This window comes from Manis javanica, chromosome 14 (assembly GCF_040802235.1).
Source record: "Manis javanica isolate MJ-LG chromosome 14, MJ_LKY, whole genome shotgun sequence".
Classification (NCBI taxonomy): Eukaryota; Metazoa; Chordata; class Mammalia; order Pholidota; family Manidae; genus Manis; species Manis javanica.
In genome coordinates, this window is record NC_133169.1 from 18,780,183 (window position 1) to 18,793,487 (window position 13,305).

Here is a 13,305-nt window from a genome sequence, read left to right on the forward strand (position 1 = left end):
ACTACAAGGACATTTCAGTGAATATTTATTGGAAAGAAAAAAACCAGGAAAAAAGAAAGAGACAGTCAACTTAAAATCTTAGACATACCAAAAAAAAAAGTAATAACAGACAATTTAGGTAACAAGAAGCTGTGTTAACTGATTCCCAAACAAGGTAAAAAATAGCATGCTAGGAACACACTATCTCAAAGGGTAAAACAATAACATTAAACCTTTTGCTTTTGCATTGCAAATTACATTTGCATTTCAATAATACTCTACTCCAAAGAATATGTTCTAAGTTTGTTGCATAAGCCACATGTGCCCTGTTTCAAGTCACATAGTAATAAAAGTGATCCAGTTCTTCGATAGATTTGCATAATTCTCTAACTGCACTACCATTAATTCCCCTTAAGAAAAGAATAGACACTGTGAAAAACATAGTTTCTAAAATCCAACTTCGTATGGTGCTTGTGTTATTACTTTACAGGAAAATAATTTCTAGCTGTTTTCTTGTTGTTCCCAGGAGTCTTTCCAATTCCTTATATATCTATCCTAGAATGTTCAATTTTGACAAGTTCCTTAAAAGTCTTTCATGCCTTTCTCCTCATTTTCTTGACCTAGTTTTCTCTTGGTCTCATATTTTGCCTTTTACCTTCATTTCATCTCCCCCTTCTAAAGTCTCCCCCTGAATAGGTTGTGTTTTCCGATCATCATCTATCTGTCTGTTTTTTCCACCAAACAGCTTTCTCATGAAGTCCGGGAGAAACATTATTGAAGGGAAGTAGGCATTATTTTTTCCTAGGACACAAAATTTCTAACAAAGATTAATTCTTAACATATGAAATAACTGGTTTGTCATACTTTTAGTGTCATGTTAAATTAGAGCATGGGTTATGATTTCAATCTCAGAAATGCACCCAGAATGTATAGTTCTCAGTTTAAACTCATGTATTAATTAATTCCTTCTCTCAATACACTACATGGGTTGTGCATCTCTTTTAAATCATATTGCATTTAATTTTCTTCCTAGTGGGCCTGAGGAATCTTTCTCTCCAACAGTGTGGTCAGGAGACTGGGACTGTTATAAAAGAAATGGAAAGAGAAAGAATCACTATTCTAAGAAGAATTTTGCAGCAAGTAACATGTTAAAGATTTTACTAAAGAATACCAAGAATCAAACCCAGATATCTCAGGTGAAGTTGTTTTCTTCTTTAATGTAGAGATTTCACCCTTCTCATGATTGCGTGCAGGCTTTGGGAGAGATTTGCTGAATCTGAAATGTATGAGGATGGAGTAAAGGAAGAAAAAGTCTGAAACTCTGTGAAGCTGGGGGGTTTTGAAATGAATGAGGAAGGATTTAGAAGAGGCAGATTAGACACATGGGTCTTTGTATGTTCTCTCCAAGTCAAACATGTTAGATTGACAATCTAGAAATGCCAAAGATGAGAGCTCTTGGCTGAAATAGTGTTTGGGAGGGTGTGTCTCAGCAGACTGTCCCCGTGACAATTTGAGGGTGACAGAGAAGGAGAAACAGCAGCACCGTGCGGTTACAGACAGGGCTGACAGTAACCTGAGTTCTCTCCCTTTTGTGCAGCATGGAGGGAAACATGTTCTAAGGAGAGTCATAGAAAGTGTCTGAGTGGAGAGTGGGCAGGTCTGCCATGTGGCCCACATTGCTGAGGGGTTGAAAATTCTGTAGGTGAATGGCCTAGATCTGGGGCTCAATGAAGGACGTTACAGAGATGCAGAGAGGTCGAGTACAAGCAGGAGTCAGGATGAGGTCAGCTCAGCCATTGATCACTGCAAGACGACCCTCACCAGATCACGGGAGACCACCTTGTGATTTAAGCTCTCCTTCAAATTAAGCCACATTGCTGGCATGTTGGGAGTAATGAAAAGGTCAAAGTATTGAATGATGACAAAGGAGTGAGAGGGCATTGTATGGATTCTGGAATGACATCAATCCACAAGAACAAAGATGCACTAACCCAAGGTAGCATGTGGGTAAGAGAAAGAAGATGCAAGAAACTCAAAAGTTTAAACAACTCTCTTAAGGACATTAGAAAAGATCTAATTGTTCAAACTAAGTTTGAAACCTAATGAGTCAATTTGAGTTTTTTTTCCCTAAATTTTATTTAATTTGGGGGAGGGGACAGGATTCTTCAAAACACTTAGATTGGTTCAACAAAAGGAGAAACCAGGTTGCTGTTTTTTGTTTTTTTTATTTTGTGCATCTAAGTAGCTATGTGAGAAGCTCTGCTACAAATGTGCCACAGTGGGCAAGTCACGTCAGTACTGTGAGAATTAATTCTTATTTTCATTTGGAAAAATAAATTAGTTGGACTATATAATTCTTCAGGTCTTGGTCAGTTTTAAGAGTCTGTATGTGTAGTCTGTTCTTTTTATGTAGAGGCACCGATGTCTCATTGTTTTAATTTTTTATGATTGAATTAAACCTATGTACTGAGCTGGCCTCTTTCAACCATACTTGTGACTAGAGTGATCAGTTCTGAAGACAGCCAACCATGTCAAGGAATGTTAGGTTACAGCTGTAAAATGGAACAGAGATTGCTAGTCTAGGGAAACTGAATCTGTCAATTGGGCTGATTAGTAAGAAACTCCACACAACTGCAAACTAATGTTTCTCAGAGGCAAATTACTAATCCCCTCATCTACTCAACATTCCCATCATGCCATGTGACTCCAGCAGGTCACAGAAAATTTTATTACTAGAGTATGTAATTTCCCTATTTAAATCCATGACTTTCTACATGCTATTTCTAGCTTAAGGTTTTGTTTTATTTTTGAATTGCATTCCTGACCACACACCCCTCTTGCCCAAAATTTGACACTTTGATAAATTCCTAATTTTAAAATATATCATAAAAGGTATATTCTTTTTGATGTTTCCTGACAGTCTTGACCTATTTATTTCCACGACTGAGACTTCTTCAGCTATTGTTCCTGATTTCTGGGATCTCTATTGCCTCATTTATGCATTCCACAATATTAATGATTCCATCCATTCTTCTGAACTCTGGAACTTAAGCCATATTGCATTCTAATATATTGTCATCAGATAACATCTGTCTGCAACCCTGATCACAAATATAAGCACTACTCCATTGCTCCTTGAGCTTCCTGTGGTCCTTTGAGGTGCTGAGTTAAATGTTTCACAGATAAATAGATAACTCTCATTCAACACCCAGACCTCCTCTTTCTATGGCTTGTTCTAGTAGATGCTCCTCATTCATGGCTATTTTGTATTTTCTTTAATTTACCTTTAATCCCAGTTACTCACTTTCAAACCAATCCTTTCCATTGTTTAAAAACAAATTTTTGGACCATTTGTAGATCTGGTCAGTAATATGCATCACAACTTTATAAATGCCAGATAGTGTTAAGAAATTACATTTTAAATTACTTTGTGACCAACCTTTTCTTCTTTTGCCCTACAATAGTTATTCACAGATGAATATTACTTTCTTATTCAAAATAGCTAAACTTAATAATTTCATCATGTTTATGTGATCATTACATGCTATAGTTTAAAATTTTAAATAAGGAAAGGGGACAAGATACACAAATCTTGAATGTGTAGAACTTTCCTTCTATAACAGATCCAGGGATAGAACATATGTCAGTTTTATTCCACATCTGAGAAAACTAATATTACTTCTTCTGTATCCACTTTTGTTCTATTCAGTAGAATATATAATAAGAAAGTAACTCTATTTGTAAAGGAGAATGGTCCAGAAAACCTTAAATAGAAATTTCAAATAACATGGTAGTTACAAGCTGAGTGACTTATTTATCATGGAATCAATAAAGCTATATGTGAGAGTGATGGCAGAAAACTAGACAAAAATTGTATAATACAGCAATAGAAATACACCTGGAAATGCTAAGAAATGAATTTGAAACCTATTTCATTGCTTGAATGGAGTCTGTGTTCTGAATGATAAGAAACTCCATTGTGTGTTTTCTATCTGAATGATCTTCTGTAATTTAAGCCACAGAATATTATGTGAAACTGCCCAGGAGATATTATGCTGTGTATTATGTATTCTGAAACAGGCCATGGACTTGGAATTAGTGAAGTAATTGATAAATATAAGGCTTTGGCATGATACATAATTTAATTTTCAAATGTTGAAATGGAAACCCAGCATCTCATAGACACACTGCTATTTTAGTGGACTTTTTTTTGTTTTGTTTTGCATCACAATGCGATTACAGATTGAGATGTGATTCTTTTTCTTCAAATTAAATAACTTCCTGATGCTATTTTCTGAAAGATGTTGTTTTCTGACGGAGACACTTTGTGCATGGCCACTATAGGAATGAGCATGTGGTGGTGCCTCAAATCCTGTAGATAGTTGATTTCCTTCCCAATTTATTTGGAGCAATAGTTTTTTATTTAACCCCTAGGGTGAAATCTACATTTCTCTTTATGGAGAAGATACAACATGTTTGTAATGAGTAAAGGCACTTGAAAATTATAATGCCAGAGAGTGTCAAAGTTCACTATTTCATATTAAAAATTTCCCAACTCTTAGTTTGTCAAATGCAAATAAGAAAACGTGTCTCTGTATTCACATGGTTTTTTATTTTTAGGTTTTATAAGGAATAAGAAATCTGATAGTATTCTCTACCTCTCTATCAGGGGAGACACTCAAAGGAATTGCATGAATATAACTACAATTGCATAGGTTCAATAGATATTCATTTGCATATACACATATGTATATGTATATGCATATGTGTATAAACAAAATTCTCAGGCTATTCCCATGTTGAGTCAAATTTTTTTTGAGAGTTAAAATAGCTACAGCAGTCAAAATTCGTATTTTAGAAAAAGAAATACACAAATATAACATTAAAACATTGCTCTATATTTATTCCTTCTGTAGTATATTATAAGTCAATTTTGCTAGTTCAGTATATCTGGATATATATGTGTGTGTGTCTGTGTTATGTGTTGTGTGTACCTATATATATATCTTTATAAGTATCTTCATAAAATTTTTTATCATTTTTAATATGGTAATAAAATGTGGTTTCATAAGCAACATTTTCTTCAAATGAAATTATTGACAAGTCACCAGAAAATAAATGTCTCTAATGTGAGAAAGGAACATTTATATTAAAGACATCATGAATAAAAATGCTTAATGTTTGAATGATGGTTCTGAAAATGAGTATGTGACAAATTAAAAACATCCGTGAGTGTATAAGTATGTGAGGTTATACTAAGTTCAATATTCATACCTTTGTTATTTCAGTTAATCCCATATCTAAGACAAATTAGGAAAGCTGCAATACCATCTCCAAATCAGAAAAGGATTTGGTAAATTTGACATCCTCCTATTTTTATTCCCAGAAGGTTGGTTAAGTAGGAACAGAAACCCATTTCTCTAATTTGGCATGCCAGTACTTGGATCTTTTGCTTGCTGGGACCTCCTTCTTCACTGTATTCCAACAGTTGCTGGAAAATATCTCAAATCTGCCAATGGCTCCAGCCCCACTGCTGTGGCTTAGCTTTGTCTTTAACCATCTCTCACTTTGACTATTGTAGTCAACTCCTATATTATTTCTTTTATTGAAGTATCACTGATATATAATCTTACATTGGCTTACAACACAGTGGTTCAAGAGTCACCCATATATTAAAACCTCTTCCCCACTAGTGCAGTTATTATCTGTCAACACAGGGAGATGTTACAGAATCATTGACTATTATTTTCCATGCTGCACTACTATTCCTGTAACCAATTAATACTATAGTTGAGTATGTTTGTGCTCTTTTATCCCCCATCCTCTTCCACTACATCAACCCCTTCCCCATGGTAAACACCAGTCACTTCTCAATGTCTATGTGTCCACTTCAGTTTTGTTCATTTTGTTTTGTTTTGTTTTTACATTCCACAAATAAGTGAAATCCTGCGGTATTTGCCTTTCTCTGCATGGTTTATTTCACTGAACATAATACCCAGTAGGTCCACCTTTGTTGTCAGAGGTAACAGGATTTCTTTCTTTTTTATGGAAAAGAATAATTCTGTTGTGTATAATATTCCATTGTGTATATTTACCACACCTCCTTTACTATTAATCTAATGATAGACATTTAGGTTGCTTCCATAATTTGGCTATCGTAGATAGCCCAATGATAAACACAGAGGTACATGTATCTTGTCAAATCAGGGATTTTGATTTCTTCAGATAAATTCCTAGAAGTGAAAGTATTGGGTTGTATGGTATTTTTAGTTTTAGATTTTTGAGGAACCTCCAAACTGCTTTCCCCAGTGGCTGCACCAATTTACATTCATACCAATAATGTTGGAGGGTTCCCTTTTCTCCACATCCTCACCAACATTTATCATTTCTTGTCTTTTGTTAGTCACCATTCTAAATGGTATGAGGTAGTCTTTCATTGTGGTTTTGATTTGCATTTCTCTGATGGTTGGGATGTTGAGCATCTTTTCATGTACATGTTGGCCATCTGTATTTCTTCTTTGGAAAAACATCTCTTCAGGTCCTCTGCCCATTCTTTAATTGGGTTATTTGGGGTTTTTTTGGTGTTGAGGTTCATGAGTTCTTTATATATTTTTTATGTTAACCTCTTATCAGATAAATCATCTATAAACATATTCTCCCATATTGTAGGTTGCCTTTTTCTTCTGCTGATGGTATTCTTTGCTGTACAGAAGGTTTTTAGTTTGATGTAGTCCTGCTTGGTCACTTTTTATTTATTTTCCCTTGCCCAAGGAAATGCGTCCAGGCAAAAATAGTTCATGCGTATGTTCAAGAAATTTCTGCCTATATTTTCTTCTAAGAGTTTTATGGTTTCATGTCTTATACTTAGGTCTTTGATCCATTTGAGTTTACTTTTCTGTATGGAGGTAGATAGTAATCCAGTTATCTTCTTTTGCATGTAGCTGTCCGATTTTCACAACATGAGTTATCAAAGAGACTGTGTGGGTTTTCTGTAGACATAAGATTTCAATTTCCCCCATTATACATTTTCCCCATTTTCCCCATACAATTCCCCATACAATTTTCCCCATTATACATTATTGGCTTCTTTAGCATATATTAACTGATCATACAGGCATGGATTTATATCTGGGCTCTCTCTATTCTTTTCCATTTATCTCTAGGTCTGTTCTTGTGCCAGTACCATACTGGCCTGATTTCTATAGCTTAGTAGCACAGTTTGAAGTCAGAGAGTATAATCCCTCCAGCTTTATACTTCTTTCTCAGGATTGCTTTGGCTATTTGGGGTCTTTTGTGGTTCCATATGAATTGTAGAACTATTTGTTCTATTTCATTGAAAAATGCGGTTAGTGTTTTAATAGGGATTGCATGGAATCCATAAATTGCTTTGGGTAAGATGACCATTTTGACAATATTAATTCTTCCTATCCATAGCATGAGACAGATTTCCATTTATTTGTGTCTCCTTTAATTTCTCTTATGACTATCTTATGGTTTTCAGAGTACAGATCTTTCACCTCCTTGGTTAGGTTTATTCCTAGGTATTTTATTATTTTTGATGCAATGGTAAATGGAATCATTTTTCTGATTTCTCTTTCTGCTAGTTTGTTGTTAGTGTATAAGAATGCAACATATTTCTGTGTATTAATTTTGGATGGATTTTATAAAAAATTTTTTTGCTGAATTTTGTAGAAGTCTTTAGGGCTTCTACATATAATATTATGTCATCTGCATATAGTGACAGTATATATTCTTCCTTACCAATTTGTATGCCTTTTATCTATATCTTGTCTGATTGCCATGGCTAGGACCTTGAGTACTTACTTGTTGAATAAAAGTGGTGAGAGTGGGCATCCTTGTCTTGTTCCCAATCTTAGAGGAAAAGCTTTCATCTTTTCACTATTAAGTTGAATTTGGTTGTGGATTTGTCTTATATGGGCTTTATTATGTTGAAGAACATTCCTTCTACCCACATTTTGTCAAGAGTTTTTATCATGAATGGATGTTGAATTTTTTCAAATGCTTTTTCAGCATCTATTGAAATGATTATGTGGTTTTTATCCTTCTTTTTGTAAATGTGATATATTATGTTGATTGATCTTTAAATCTTATGCCACCCTTGCATCTCTGGAATAAATCCCACTTGTATGTGATAGATGTTTGATGTATTTTTTAATTTGGCTTGCTAAATTTTGTTGAGAGTTTTTGCATCTATGTTCATCTTCATCAGGGACATTGGTCTATAGTTTTCTTTTTCTGCACTGTCATCTGATTTTGGTATTAGAATGATGATGGCCTCATTGAATGAATTTGGAAGTATTCCCTCCTTTTCTACTTTTTTGGAATATTTCAATGTTGGGTATAATTTTTTATTTAAATCTTTATTTTATTATAAATAAATATTTTATTTAAATCTTCAAATATTTGGTAGATTTCAGCTGTGAAGCCATCTAGTCCTGATATTTTGCTGTTGGGAGTTTTTTGATTACCAATTCAATTTTGTTACTGGTAATTGGTCTGTTCAGATTTTCTGTTTCTTCCTGGGTCAATATTGGAAGGTTGTACTTTCCTAGGAATTTGTCCATTTCTTCTAAGTTGTTCAATTTATTGGCATATAATTTTGTCATAGAATTATCTAATAATGCTTTGTATTTCTGTGGGATTCATTATGACTATTCTTTTTTCATTTCTGATTTTACTTATTTGGGTCCACTCTTATTTTTTCTTGATAGGTCTGGCTAGGGGGCTGTCTTTTTTTTTTTTCTCAACCAGCTTTGTTTATTTTCTGTTGTTTTATTCTTATCTACTAACCTTGGGTTTCATGTTTTTTTTCTGTAGTTTCTTTAATTGTGAGTTTAGGCTGTGTATTTGAAAATGTTCTTGTTTCTTGAAGTAAGCCTATATTCTTAAGTATTTCCCTCTTAGAACCACTTTTGCAGTGTCCCACAAATTTTGGACTACTGTATTTTTGTTTGCATTTGTCTCCGTGTAGTACTTGATTTCTGTTTTGATTTGTTCATTGATTCATTGATTATTTAGAAGCATGTTGTTTAGCCTTGATGCACCTGTAGGCTTTATTGTTTTCGTTGTGCAATTTATTTTTCGTTTCATACCACTGTGGTCTGAGAAGTTGCTTGATACAATTTCAGTCTTTTTTAACTTACTGAGGCTCTTTTGGTGGCCCAGTATGTGATCTAGTCTGGAGATTGTTACATGTACACTTGAGAAAAATGTGTGTCCTACCGCTTTTGGGTGGAATATTCTGTAGATGTTTGTTAAGTCCATCTGATCTAATATGTTTCTCAGTGCCTCTGTTTCCTTATTTATTTTCTGTCTGGTTAGTCTGTCTATTCATATCAGTGTTGTGTCAAAGTCTCCTTAAGTGAATGAGTTCCAGTCTATCTCCTCTCAATTCTGCTAGTATCTGTTTTACATATTTATGTGTTGCTATAGTGGATGCATAGATATTTATAGTGGTTTTATCTTCTTGTTGGACTGAATCCTTTATCACTATGTAATATCCATCCTTGTTTCTTGTTACATTCTTTGTTTTGAAGTTTATTTTGCCTGATATAAGTACTGTACACCTGCTATTTTCTCCCTATTATTTGCATGAAGTATTTTTTACCATTCCTTCACTTTCAATCTTTAGGTCTGAAATGAGTTTTTTATAGGCAGCTTATAAATGGCCTTGTTTTTTTATGCATTCTGTGACTCTAAGGCTTTTGATTGGTGCATTCAGTCTATTTACTTTTAAAGTAATTATTGATAGTTATGCACCTATTGCCATTTTATTAATTGTTTTCTGGTTATTTTTGTAGTTCCCCTCTGTTATTTTCTTCCTGTCTTATAGTCTTTTCTTGTTATTTGATGTTGTATTTAGTGTTATGATTGGATTTCTCTCTTTTAACTTTTTTGAGTATCTATTATAAGGCTTTAGGTTTGTGGTTACCATAAGGTGCATGTATGGCTTCCTAACTATGTAACAAAATGTATCAAGTTGATGATTGCTCTATTTCAAACATAATCTAAAAGTACTTCTTTTTTCTTCTTATTCCTCCTCCACACTTTATGTATTAGATGTCATAATCTGCATGTTTTGTGTATCTCTTGATTGCTTTTGTGTATAGTTGGTTTTACTACTTTTGCTTTAATTTCATACTTGCTTGGTAAGTATTAACTCTACTACTTTTACTGTGGTTTTATTTTTTACTTCTGATATCCATTTAGGGTTAGGAACATTTTCATCTACAGAAGTCCCATCTACAACTATAATGATGGTTTAGTTGTTTATGAATTCCTTCAGCCTTCATTCATCTGAGAAATGTTTAATCTCTCTTTCAAATTTGAATGATAACCTTGCTGGATAGAGTATTCTTGGTTGACGGTCCTTCTATTTCAATACATTAAATATTTCATGTCACGCCCTTCTGGCCTGTAAAGTTTCTGCTGAGAAGTCTGCTGATAGCCTGATTGGTTTCCTATACAGGTAGTCTTTTGTGTCTCTCTCTGGCTGCTTTCAATACATTCTCCTTGTCCTTAATCTTTGTCACTTAGTAGTTATATGTCTTCCTGGCTTCCTTTTGTGCACTTCCAGGATCTGGGTACCTGTTTCCTTCACCAGATTGGGGAAGTTTTCAACAATTAGTTCTTCGAAAAGATTTTCTACCCCCTTTTCTCTTTCCTTCTGGTACACCTATTACACAAATTGTATCATTTGGATTTGTCATATAGCTCTCTTAACATTTTTTTTGTTTCTATAGATGTTTTTTTTCTGTTCCTCAACTTTACTGTTTTCTTATTCTCTAATTTCCATCTCATTGATTGTCTCCTCTACTTGCAGCAATCTATTACCCCTATTATATAATTTTATTTCGCTTACTGTGTTCTTCCACTTTGAGGGGCTCTTTTTCAACTCTTGTATTTCTTCATTGAAATTCTCTCTGAGATTTTTGATACTTTTCTACAGATCAGCGAGCATATTTATGACTGTTAGTTTGAATCCTTTATTATGAAGATTGGTTATCAGTTTTATTTAGCTCTCTTTATGGTATCTTATAATATAGTTTTGTTTGGAACATATTGCTCTGCATCTTCAATTTGTCAGGGTTTCTGCATTTCTTCCCTTGTTAGCTTTATCTGCTATGCTTCCTGGTCTAGAGAATAATGGCTTTATGAAAAAGGCACCCCGTGGTGCCCAGAATCCCAAGACCCTTTACTACCAGTCTGTTTGTGGGTTACGGGCAGGGGCACCCCTCTCCCTCTGTCTTCAGTTGTCTATGATTAGTCCACAGCATATGGCAGTTCACTATAGCTGCCCTTTGTGAGCAGAGCAGCAGCACTTCTGATGGGATTGTTGTGGGCAGGGCTGCCCTCTGCCTGCCCTGCAGTGACCGCGGTGCTCCTAGTGTAATGCTGTGGGCAGGGCAGTTGCCTGTCTCTGAGGTGGGTGCACAGAAGAGAGTCATGTGGCAACAGGAAATCTAGGAAAAAAATTCCATCTGGATGGCAGTATTACCAAAACTAAGCTGAAAACCAAGAGGTCTTGGAATTTTTTTCTTTTTTTTAATGGAGAACTTCAGTGACCTTAACAAGAGGAAGCTCAGTGAAGTGACAGATGTGGGAACTAGAATGTAACGGAATGAGAAATAATAAATGGGAAGGGATGAACTGGAGGAAGATAAAAGAGAGTACTTTTTCAAGAAAACTGAGTGACATCAATGAGGAAAAAAGGATGTTTAACTTGCAAGAGAGACTATTTTAGTGCTACTAATTTTAAGAATGAGAGAAATGTTAAGTTTTGGGTTATAAAGAAGGACTCTTGAAGGAGTTTAAATTTGATGTGTTTACTCTGGGTTTGAAGGAAGGATTATTGAGTTTTACATTATGCAAAATTCTTATTTTTAAAGAACTCTGTTATAAGTACTTTTAAATGTATCCATTAATTCGCTTTTCTCATACATGGACAAAAAAATAATTTTAGGTTGGTCAGTGAAATATAGACATAGTATAATAATAAATACGATCATAGGCCTAGTTTAGTGAGGAGAAAAACCTAGAAAGTAATGAAAAGTAATTTCCCATTCACTGATCATAGCAGATTTCAAGGATGGGTCATCCAAAACAATTTGATACATCTGGAAAAGAACATTCAGTCTCCTTTTGCATAATGTTTTCAAGGAAGCTTTGGTACATGATAAAATGGGAGTCTGTACAAAAATTTTTATTATTCAAAACTGCTTTCCTTGCAGAATATGTCATCTGGATGTTTACATAAAGATTCAAAATTTATTTTATTTTCTCCACTTTGGGTTCAGCATGAGCTGATGAAAGAACAACCAGGTCAGCAGTTTTGTCACCAAAGAATTGCAAAAAGAGTGCTCAAGTTGTATTTAGCCCCCTCCTTGATTGTATTTGAGGGTTCTAAAGAGGGTGATTTTCGCTTAAAACTCTGATGCAATTAACCATCTTTGAATTTGCTCACATCAGCAAATCTCACATTTGAGGGATCTAAATGATTGCTGACAAACTCCCAGCTAAGAATGAAGAGCTTATCTTAGTGTATAAAAGGTGCATATGATTGCTGTTTAAATTGGAGATGCTACTCATGTTACAATAGCTACCAGTGAATTATTAAATTGGTCACATGCCTCTGAGAAATAGCTGAAACCTAAAGTCAAGACAATCAAGTCAGAGAGGAAGACTAATGAAACATTTTCCTTCAGTCTGACAGAGCTGTTTTCATTCCTTGAAAATACGTATCAATGCTTTTGTTAAATATAGTTTGCCTGTGCAACAGTTTCACTTACTCAATTTTCAATTTACAGTGTAAATTCACTCCCCTTGAGATGATAGCACTTCTACCATTGTGTGTATCACCTGAGCTATGGTCTGTCTCTTCACACAGTGGCCTGACAGAAATGGAATCCCCTCTGGAGCCACGTGACATGGATGCAGCACCCACTGCACCAGTTACTTGCAGTATGTCCTTAATTCAGCGGTTGATCTTTCTGAGACTCAATTTTCTTACCAGTAACACAGAAATAAGGTTAATCACCTGTGGCATTGCTGACTTGAGTAAAGGATGTGTATTTAACTGTCCATGGTGATAACCACTGCAACAATCTTGGGGTGCCTACTGCACTTCTAAGTGCTTTACTTGTCCAGTGCCACCTAATCCTCACAATAACTACATGACGCGGGAGCTCTCACTAGCTACTGAAGAAGTGACATATTTAGGGACCAAAGATGCTTTATTCCTCTTAAAATTATAATTTACATCTTCGTGCTTTTACTGTATTTCCAAAGTATTCTTTAAAAAATTGC